At 46.8% G+C, this 8,234-nt stretch overlaps 1 long non-coding RNA gene across 1 annotated transcript; it reads left to right on the forward strand.

Annotated features, from left to right (window-relative positions):
• The first annotated feature begins 656 nt into the window (after positions 1-656).
• On the forward strand, positions 657-3,570 carry LOC124654444. Its single transcript, XR_006988358.1, has 3 exons — positions 657-963; positions 1,051-1,107; positions 3,110-3,570. It is a non-coding gene; the product is annotated as an uncharacterized LOC124654444 (long non-coding RNA).
• Positions 3,571-8,234: the final 4,664 nt, after the last annotated feature.

Here is an 8,234-nt window from a genome sequence, read left to right on the forward strand (position 1 = left end):
TATTATTTTAATGAGTATTGTTGAAAGTGAACTTGTATTTTTTTGCACATGTCTATGATTCTAGATCATGATGTACGATTCTCATGTTTATCACTGAGATTTATTATGCATTTGGTCACAAGTAAAGGTTTGTACATTATGTTTTTGTTGAAAAATTTCTTTTGATCTTGGATTAAAGGTAATTATCCTTTGCTCTGTTAACCAAAAGGATGAATAGTACCACCAATGGAAAATACTTGCCTATGGTAATACTTGTTTACCATTCTACATGATTGCAGGTTAAGCTTTGCAGATGAGGATATGCAATTATAGTTGTATCATGGTATAGCTAGCTGTATTCGTCTTCATGCCTATTATTGTGCATCATTGCAAAATAAACTTCTCTTACTTTTTTTTTTTGATTTGATTATAATGTTGGGAGAGCTATGCATAATCTTATCACTCAGGGTCAAGTACTTATGGCTTTAATAAGCAGTGCTTCTTGCATGCTGCTTCATATTTTTTCTCTTGGTTTTTGATATATATTTGAAATCTTTCCATCTAGTATTTTTATATTGTGTGTTACTCCTACCATTGAAGTGAAAGAAACACCTTCCTTTTATTTTATTTTTCTTTTATTTAGATGTAGCTGTACTGATCGGTGGATAAAAAGCTGATTGTATCACCATTTTCATTGTTTTCAATGTACTTGTGTCTTTATACTACTCGATTGGCTGCATATGGTTATTTTTCACTGTTGTAACTATACATGTATACGCAGGTGGTGCAACTACGTTTCAATAATTACTTTTCTCTCTGTTCTTAAATTATGCTTCGTAATTTTCCATTTTATGACCGTTATGACATCATTTTTCCCTTGAACAAGAGAGGTGCCTTTTGTATCTGACTAGTACTTCGAAATTCATATATGCATGGACTTCTACCCACTTATTGGAAATACAGAAGTCTGGGAGGGTAGCCTAGGTGATTTTACTATTTTACTTATTTTCCCCATTTTGAATTGAAATATCTAGTTATGTGATGATCCTTACACAATGTTATTAAGTGCAGATCACATGAGGGGTGATGGCGTTCTTCTCCACCTCAAATTACGTGCAACTAGAGTAGGTATGCTCTCTGTTATTGTTGAATTTCTTTTTGCACTGTCTGTGGTGATTGTTGGCAATAGATACGTTAATGTCATAGATGGCTTGACTTTGACACAAATTAGGAAGCCTTTGCCTTAGATTCTCGACACCAAATTGATGGAGTGGCCCAACAACGGCCATCTCTGTCTTGTATTGTTTTTCATCCTAGGCAATACACAAACTGTTTGCTCCACTCATACTTTTTCTGCCAAGCTTAGTGGTGCCACTTAGTTTTGTCTGGGGTAAATTGGATATATGCCAATACCACTTTGCTAATTTAGATAGATGCACTACGAAAAAATGCATGCTTGAAAAATGCCACTACAACATGCTCTGTTAGATGCCATTATCCATAGTACACCAAAACAAGGTCAATACATGTGAGGATTTACCATTGTAGTTTGGTATTGACCAAATTGCCACCAACCTAGTTTTTTCAGTTATTCATCCATATCCATGGCATCTATCAAATCAAAGTTCATTTCTCTCTTCTCACCGGCCTCTGTAGACTATATGCTCTTTCCCGCTCTGCCGCCTCTCGGGCAGATGCTGGTTACTGTGTCACCATAGCTAGCTGCTGCACCTTGAGCCACCGCAGCCATGCAGATCCTACATGATGCACGTCGCTACAATGGCCGTGTAGAAGCCTCGTCAATGATCGCACCTTCAGCCCATGAACCCTTCTGGTTTTTTCCTTGTATATGGCTGATGGCTGATGCACTCATCAAACAATTTTACTTCAGAAGCTTGCTGACAGCTAATTGGTGCTGCCAATTTCATTGATGATGCATGTTGGCTTGCATGCAAACGAACGTTAGCAGCCTAGCAGCAGGGCTAGATAAGTTAGGCAGTTTTGTCCATACCAAACTACATTGCAATACTCATATGTATTGACCTTGCATTGGTGTAAAAGAAGGGTAATGGCATCTAACAGTAAGCGAAATCTGTAATGAATTTCTTCAAATATGTGTTTTTATAGTGGCATATCTCAACTGGTAAAATTATATTGACATATATCTAACCTTCCCTGTGTGTAATGTAACTTCTATGAGACATCTAGAATTTATTTTGTGAACACTACAACCTGAATAGGAATATCATAAGAAATAATTTATGCCTTGTAGTGGATCATCAAACACCAAAACTGTGGCATGAAATAGATCATATGCCAAAACTGTGGCATGAAATAGATCATATGCCAAAACTGTGGCATGAAATAGATCATATGCCAAAACTGTGGCATGAAACACCAATATTATGGATGCAATAGATCAGATAGCAGTTTGCGGACTTAGATTCACATAAAGGTACATTGAAAGGACAACAACGTATATCCAAGAGTACATATCATGACAAATATTTGATAGAAAATAGGATGTTCTTGTAGATTTGTCTCTAGTCGCCTCTTTTTATTTTGTCCACATGACTTCTGCTTCCTTCTTCTGCCACCAAGATCTGTTGCAAAACAGAAAAATAGATATGATTCAATCAGATTATCTGCTACAGTGGAAATACACGTAACAATTTAGAAATAGATATGATTCAATCAGATTATCTGCTACAGTGGCAATACACGTAACAATTTGGCAGGTTGAAACTTCAATTTCTATTTACTATGTTGGGTGTTGCAAAATAGAAAAATAGATATGATTCCACCAGATTATCTGCTACAATGACAAGTAACAAGCTGGCAGGTATTTTTTTGCAAGCGACAGACTACGTCGGACAGAAACTTCAATTTCTAGTTTGGTTCACCATATTTTGGTTGAAAGTTTCAACTTTGCATTGCCCAGAAAAACATTTTTGTTTTTAACCTTGAATCTAGTAGTATGCCTGCACTGTGCTATACCTTTTGCTGGCAGCCGGGCGTGCAGCCCTTGGCGTCAGCATGTTTTATGTCTGTTAGCTGCAGATTTTTTTTAAAACTGGGAACGGCCCCAAAGGGCCTAGATACTGCTTGTTAATAACAACGGTGGATACAGATTACAACGAGGTCCATATAAAATACAAAATTGCAAACAGAACCTCAACAAGTGCGAAAGGACCCAGGACAAGAAACAGAAACGATTATCTGCTAGCAGTGGCAAGACAACAAGTTGATCAGATCATATTTTTAGTTTGCTATGCAGGTAGTTTTTGTGCGGGTGACCAGCTACGTCAGACACTGAAATTAGGTATGATATAGGACATGTAGTAGGAGGTCAATGTAGTCCACAAGAGAACAGTGTATATTATCTTCACTGCGTCATGTCATGTTATTTTGTCCATACGATTGCTTAAGATGTCCATGCAGAAATATGTAGTTTAGCTATCAGCATGGCAAGAGCAGGAATGACAAAAAGTTGGATTTCAGTGCTATTCTTGGAAGAATAGATTTGGCATCAGGTATGGCAAGAGCAGGCTCAACGTGGAAAGGAGCAAGTGCAGGAAAAAGTTTGTGACTTAACTGTGAGTACTTGCCAACCTTTTTTTTTGTGTCGTGCCGGTGTTTCATAATTATTCTGAATCCTTGTTAATAGGTAATATGAATCCTTGTTCATAGGATAACAAAGGTTTATTTATTTATGGTGCTGTGCAGGGTAAACCAGGGCAGGGAACAGCCGGTGGTGCAGGTGTGAATGTCCGCTAAGATGAGGTTGCGACAGACGGAAAACATTGGTTGCTACATCACAGAGGATCGTATTCTCTGCGAGCAGGTTAGTGTGTGCCACCAAGTATCGGAATGATGCTGAAGACAACTGTAATAAATACTGGTGAGGAACTGAACTACGGTTCTGGTGGGCAGGCAAGTAATCGCGAGTGAGCTCTTGAATTTTCTCATATGTGTGTAGCTGGTAATTTGCTGGATCTGTACATGATATTGGTCATGAAAATGCAGTATAGCAAATTTCACATGTAACAGGGGTGATCGTCCAGCATACTACAGTACAGAGTGCTCTGCTGTGAATGCAATTTTTCGAATGGTGGCAGAGCCTTATTTCTATGGATGCAAAAATGACAGGTACAATGCAATACTGTGTACAGGTGTACGCCATTATTTTGAAAGTTGCAACTTCCCAATTTGTTGCTAGAAATGGAATTGTTTTTCCATTAATTCAGGCAAGGTAACAAGCCAGTGACCTTTAAACCAGCCGTACCTTAGTTCTCACGGGCCTGGCGGGCCGCCCTGGGTAGATTTGCGAGGAGCTCAGCGGCAGCTTCTTGCGCGCGCGCGATCTGCTGGTCGAGATTGCGCTGCCTGTCGGTGTTCCTCCTGCGGCAGATCCCCACGTGGACGAAGCTGTCCACCACTGTCATGGGCTCCACTTTGTTGCATTCGCTGTAAATAGAGGACGTTAGGCAACAGCAGAAGCGAGTACGAATCAAGGGAGCGATCGTTGAATCGGATGTAACCGCACTTACGGGCAATGGAAGGGGAAGGGAACAGAGCTCATCTTTGCGGGGGCGGCCGAGGTTAGGCTGAGGAAGAGGAGATGGGATTTGCGCCGCCGCAAGCGGAGATTTCGAGGTGGGGATGAGAGGGGCACGGGAGGCGTAACCTTGTTCTGCTCCCAGACTGGGCCGACTGCCGTTGGATGATATGGGCCTTTGGTAGCCGAATGGATACGTTCGGCAGGCCGACTGCGTGACCATTTGGTACCTCAGTCTTCCGAGTGTAATGCATAGCGAAAAATATATACTACCTTCCTTTCAAGGAATAAGGCGCACGCGTACTCCAAGACAAACTTTGAACATAAAAATTGAGCAATAAAATCTTGATTATATTATATGTAATTAGTGTCGTTGGATTCGTATTGAAAAGCACTTTTTTATGATATTAATTTTATACAAATAATCTTTATCTATTTAAAGTAATTCTTGGTCAAATAAAAAACTCGTAAAACGAGGACGCCTTATTCCTTGAAACGGAGGTAGTACCTACGAATTTTGTCTTCTTTTCTTTGTGGGGGATATACACTGTCTTAAATTTGATCTTAGCTTCGACGCGGAGATCCGCTCCGGCGAGGAGCGCATCCATCTCGGGACATTTGACACGGCGCACGAGGCGGCGCGGGCCTATGACGCCGTCGCCTGGCGCCTTGGCCGCTCCCGTCGGCAGATGAACTTCCACGACGTCTGGACGCGGGAGCAGGCGGAGCAGCTCGCGCCGCCATCGCCGGTCATTATGCGCGAGCAGCAGCGGCGCCAACGGGAGCTCGAGCAGCGGCTCCTCATCGCCGAGCGCGATGAGCGCCTCCGCCTCGAGTGGGCGCGCCAGTTTCCCGAGGACGTCGCCGCGACGGAGGCGTTCTACGCGCAGAAGGAGGAGGCGAAGGCGGCGACGGCGGCGAAGAAAAAGGCGAGCCGCGAGAAGCGCCGGGCGGAGTCCGCGGCGAGGAAGGCGGCGAGGAGGGAGGAGGAGAAGGAAAATGGCGTAGGGCCGTCCACCATCATCCTCTCCTCCTCCTCCTCCTCATCCTTCGAGTGGACTTCGACGCCGGTGTCCGGGACTACTCCGAGCAGCCACTCGTCGGACTACGATTGGGATTCAGAGTAGGATTAGAGTAGTTCAAAATAAAATATCGCGCCGTATCGTCGAACTTTTAATATATTTCGTATTTTCAATTAAATTTTCATGTTTTGTTTGATTTATTTTGAAACGAAAACAGTCGAAGTAGCCGCTCGCGCCGTGCCGCGCACTGCATAATGGCGCGCTCGGCGGAGGAGCACTTTTTCCGCCCGAGCACGCGCCGCAAAATGCCGCTTCCGGCGGGGAAACTTTCACCGCAGCGCGTGGTATCTGTTTACTGCGCGGTGGAACCTAGGTATAGCGCGCCCATTTTTGTCGCTCCTGTTGGAGATGCTCTAAGAGCATCTCCAGTCGCGTCCCCCAAACCGTCCCCCAAAGAAATTTGGGGCGCGCTGGACCAAAAAACAGTTCCAGCCGCGTCCCCAAAGCCCAATTTTGTCCGGCGCGCCCTGATTCGGTGTCCGGCGCCTCGAGCCCGTCCCCGTTCCACAGGGGATGCACCCGGACACAACGAAAAGCGAGGCGAAGCGACGCGGGCCCGACGCGTCAGCGGCACAGGGAAAATTCGTCTCCCACTCTCGCCAAATCTCTCCCCTCCCGCCACATCACGCCTATACTGCCGCACATTTCTGGCCTCCCAACACATATCCCGCCGCCGATTCATTTATCCTATCCCGCCGATTTGTTTCTCCCTCCCGCCGTCCACCCGCTGCCGCTACCCTCTCCCATTCCATTGCGCCGCCGACAGCCCCCAAAAAGATGGCCAAGAAAGCGGCCAAGAAGCCGCTGGGCAATGGGATGAAAGGGGCGAAAGCGCCGTTCGCGAAGCCGCGGAAGGCGCCGCCTTCGTAGAAGAAGCCGGAAGGATGGACCGATGATCAATGGCAGCAAGATTGTCTGTGCCGGAAGATGGCGACGACGGAGCGGAAAGGACGGAGGGCGGCGGAGCAGGAGAAGAAGGCTCTGGCGGCGCGCCAACACCAGCACATAATGGCCGGGTGTATTGCCGCCACCAACGCGAGCCCATGGAGTACGTCCGCGCCGTCGTATGTTCCGGGAGTGATCTCTCCTTCGACATCCGCCTTCTACAACGACGGCCCCTCCGCCACTCCCGGGTGCGTGACGCCTAACTTGTCGCCCCACTACCAGGATGCGCTGCCGCATGGCGGCTTCAACCCCAACAACCTCTACTCCCCGGCGTACGAGCAGCGCGAGCCAGGACCCGGTCCGGACGGCGACCCTTTCACTGGCCGCAGGGGGCCGCTCGAATTCGACGGCGCCGGTGCTGAGGAGGAGGACGGGGGTGAGGACGAGGAGGACGAGAAAGAGGAGGGGGTGGAGGACGACGTCTCCTCGACCTTTCTCTCCCGCCACAAAAAGGCCGACGAAAGGTGGGCGGAGTTGCTCAAGAGGCAAGAGGAGAAATTGGAGCTCAAAAAACGCAGGGACAACATGTCCCTACTGAGAGCGTCGATAGAGGGAATGTCTCCCCGGACGCGGGCGGCGCACAACTTCTTCAAAGGCCAGATCCTCGAGGACATCGAAGCCAAAATGGCGGCGTCCGACGCTGCGGCCGACGCGGCGGCCCAGGCAGCGGCAGCGGCAGCAACCGCGGAGCAAGAGCCGGCTGACGCGTCTTCTACTGCTACACCTGCGTCGGCCTCTGTGACGGCGACGGAGCAGACGGAGCATGCACAGCACCGGGCAGATCGCGACGAGGTCATCGTGATCGACGGGCCTGCATCGACTCAGGATACGTCGCCGTCGCCCAACCCCTTCTTCTAATTTACCATGCACCACCGGTCTGTAATATGATCGCGCGCCCAGTACTTTGATCGCCGCTACTCTGATCGCGACGATTCGGCGGGAACGATCTCTTTTGAATGCAATAATTTGAATTTCTGATTGGGGGCGGCGTTTGGGGGACGCGGCTGGGGAGCGACGTCCTCCAAACGTGGCACGAACAAAACACGTCCCCCAAACGCTCGATCCGGCGCTCTTTGGGGGACGGTTTGGGGGACGCGACTGGAGATGCTCTAATGGACCCGTGTTTCGGTTCGTTTGATCCTCGCATGGCACACGAGCGGAGGCGGTGCAATCTCACCGGCTTGCTGTAAACAAAGGATTAAACGTATGGTGTGGAAAATTATATTTGTTTGCGAAGAACAGTAAAGAACAGAGTTTGCAGTAGATTGTATTTCAGATGTAAAAGAATGGACCGGGGTCCACATTTCACTAATGGTGTCTCTCCCATAAGATAAATAGCATGTTGGGTGAACAAATTACAGTTGGGCAATTGACAAATAGAGAGGGCATAACAATGCACATACATATCACGATGACTACTATGAGATTTAGTAGGGCATTACGACAAAGTACATAGGCGCCATCCGGCATGCATCTATGCCTATAAAATCCACCTTGGGTTAAGCGTCGCACCCCTTCAGTATTAAGTTGCAGCAACAAATAATTGCATTAAGTATGGTGCGTAATGTAATCAACACAAATATCCTTAGACAAAGCATTGATGTTTTATCCCTAATGTATGACACATCCACAACCTTAGAACTTTCTGTCCATTGTCCAGATTCAATGGA

This window comes from Lolium rigidum, chromosome 5 (genome assembly GCF_022539505.1).
Source record: "Lolium rigidum isolate FL_2022 chromosome 5, APGP_CSIRO_Lrig_0.1, whole genome shotgun sequence".
Classification (NCBI taxonomy): domain Eukaryota; kingdom Viridiplantae; phylum Streptophyta; class Magnoliopsida; order Poales; family Poaceae; genus Lolium; species Lolium rigidum.